The sequence below is a fragment of the Elephas maximus genome, chromosome 17 (assembly GCF_024166365.1).
Source record: "Elephas maximus indicus isolate mEleMax1 chromosome 17, mEleMax1 primary haplotype, whole genome shotgun sequence".
Classification (NCBI taxonomy): Eukaryota; Metazoa; Chordata; class Mammalia; order Proboscidea; family Elephantidae; genus Elephas; species Elephas maximus.
The window spans coordinates 12,778,024-12,781,228 of record NC_064835.1 but is presented as its reverse complement, the minus strand read 5'-3'; positions in this window follow the sequence as shown (position 1 = coordinate 12,781,228).

The window sequence follows — 3,205 nt, the reverse complement described above, 5'->3', positions numbered from 1 at the left end:
TCCTGGTAGGGAATGAAAGGCTTGTACCTCAGTACACACGTTCCATCCCAGCTGCTAATCTGCAAGCTCCTGCTAAGGGTTATGATAGTATCTCTTCCTCCCTGTGCCTCCCATGCCTGACGCATGCCTGGCACAGAGTAACTGCTCCCTAAGAATTTATTGTGTAAATGTGCAAGGGTCTCGTCCTACCTCTGAGGTCACAAGGCCAGGGTGCCACCCCAGGGTCATTGGCCGACATGAGAGCCATTGTCCCTTGGAGAGAGACAGAGGAAGGACCGTGGTTGAATGCGAGGACTCATGGGAGTCAGAGGGAAGGATGTTAAACCAACCCGGGTAATCACTGGATACAACACACCAAGATCTCCGAAATCTTTAATATTAGTTTGCTTCGATGAGAGCCCAAGGGCACCATGCCTATTCCTTGGGTTGGAAAGGTGTGGAACTGTGTATGGGGGTGGGGTGAAGTGGGGAAGAGGTGGCCTGGGGGTGGGACAATTCTCCCTAGTATATGTGCTTTGATGAAGAGTGGCAGGTGTGTGTGTGGGATCGCTGTGTTTGTGGGGATGGGCGTGTATTGTACCAGAGCATATGGCTTATGTATATGTGCCATGGGGGTGTTTGTGGGGTATCCGTGACCGTGGTTCTGAAATACTGGCATCGGATGTGTGAGAGAATGAGTGAGTGAGTTTGGGAGGAGCATGGTGCTACGTGCGTTGTGTGTGGGGTCGCTGGGTTTGCGCGGTATCTCTGTGCATTAGGGTGGGTGGGTGTCCGTGCAGTGGTGGCTGGGCGCATGTGGTATATACGTGCCCCCACGTGGTATGCAGATGTGGAGCCGTGCTTCTGTGCTCTCAGAGGGCAGTGGGGCACTTGCCCAGGCCTGTGGGGACCCTGCACCCTCACACAGCAGGGGAGGGGAAAAGGCAAGCAGAGGCCTGGGCTCAGGCATCCCCAGCCAGTGGGACACCCCCTCCACACCGTGGTAGCTGGGCCCTTTGGGGACTCCACACTGGAAGGCATCAGAGCCCTTCCCCTTCCTTGCTGTTGGCCTTTGGGGCATGCTTTTGCCTCTTGAGCTTCTCTCTGGCTTGTGGTTCCTCAGTTTAAAGCCCTATCCTCAAGCTCCATCCCCACTCTGTTTCCTACTGCCCAGAGCAGACACCGAAATATTTCTGCATTTCCTTTGGAAAAATCCTGGGAGGTCTGTTTATGACTGTAGCAAAGCAGCACACATCTGTGCACCGTCTAGCCAGGATAGCTGGAAATTGAGGAACTGGAGTTTGCTGGAATTCGGAGCACATTTGTGTACCCAGTACCCCCTCCCCCCAACCTGTGTGCCCCTCTCTGCACCACTGTCATGCCTGGCCCAAGTCCAGAGGCAGTTCCTGTTTCTATAGACAGCTCTTTGCTAGTCCCTGGATGCACACACCCAGAGGTACAGATACACCACTGCACACCCAGATTTCAGTAATACACACATAGGCACAAAGACAGGTCGCACACAGGTAGCCTGACACCAAATTCAAGGACGGCTCCGCACGTGCTAGAGACCCACTGGTACACACAGGCACCTTCTCGGTCCACACGTGTACCACCTACATCCCTGGACACGTAGGACAATACACGCAGAGTCAGCACACCCACGCACAGACAAGCAACAAATCTGACAAACACAGAAGGTGTGACTCACTCCCAGCCACCTACGGAAACCCACCTGGAGCCAGTCATGGCCCCGACATCCAATGCCAGGCCACATCTGCCCTTTCAAGGTGACAGAGCAGGCCTGCCCTCCACTGGGACACCTGGGTACTCCCGAGCCTGGGAATATCCCTGTTCTTCCCTAGCATCTGCTCTTGCCCTGACAGAGGCTGCCCTCACCTCTCTTTGGCCCTGGGCACCCTAGCTCTTCTATTCACCTGGAGGCCCTGGGCTGCCCCTCAGTAGCTGTGTGACCTTGGGCCATTTACGCCCCTTGTCCAGGCCTCAGTTTTTTCATCTGTAAAGAGGGGTTGTCCTTGAGGACTGCTGAGGCCCATTCCCCTCCTAACTCTCTGGACCGCAGGCCTGTTTGTCCAGGGCCGACCTTGCTGTCTGGGCTGGGAAACAGCCCTCTCTCAGGCCCCAGTTAGGGCAGTCTGGGGAGGGAAGGGCCCTGAGAGTGGGGAAGGGCAAGGGGTCAGCGCAGCAGAAGCCAGCTGGGCAGGCGGAGGAAGGCTGCTCTGTGTTGCAATACTAGGAGCTGTGACTGCATGTGCAAGAGTGGGGCTGGAATGGGAGAAAGCTGCCCAGCTGTGCAAGGGTTAACCTGGGCTGGCGGTGGACGGTGTCCAGCTGGCCCTGCTGCCGGGGCTTCAGATTGTTCTCAGACACAGGCCTGGAGAGGGTGCGGGCCTGAGTTATCACCCTGATGAGGCCCAGGCTGCCTGTCTGCAGCTGACTTTTCAGCATCCCCCACCCCATCATCAACACCAGCTCGCCCTGCCTGTTCTCTGCCTTCTGCTTCTATTGCAGCCTATGCAGGCACCCTGGTGGGCTGAGCTGGGATCATGGGCTAGGATGGGTGGAAGTGCCTCCCCAGCTGCCTTCTGCCACCATGTGCCACCTCTGCAGGGCAAGGCAGGGTACCTGAGGCACCTAGTATCCTAATTTGCCTCTTCCCCTGCTCCCATTCCTGTACCCCAGAAGCCTCTCAATCTGGGGCACTCACTTATCTCACCCACTCTCCCTCTCCCCAGGAACTCTCCCAGCCCCATTGCTGATCTCCCCTTTTGCCTTCTCATTTCTTCAGTCCTGCTCTTGATCCTGGAGTTGCTGCCTCTTCTCCCTTAGCCAGGCCAGGCCTCCCAGATTCCAGCAGAGCTTTCTGGTCAGAATAGGAATTTGCTCCTTAGGCAGGTGGGCGAGGAGGCGGCAGAGGAAAGAGGAGAGGGCAAGTAAGAGCTAGAAAGTGAAAGGAAGCAAAAAACACTAACACTATTAGGGCTTAGGAAGGAAGGGGATCCCCTGGGTGGTGCAACTTGGAGGTTTGAGTCTACCCAGAGGCACCTTGGAAGAAGGGCCTGGCAATCTACTTCTGAAAAACCAGCCATTAAAAACCCCATGGAGCACAGTTCTACTGTGATACACATGGGGGCACCATGAGCTAGAGGCCACGGAAGGCAACTGGTTAGGAGGGAAGGAGGGGGCCAATTGAGTGCAGCTGTAG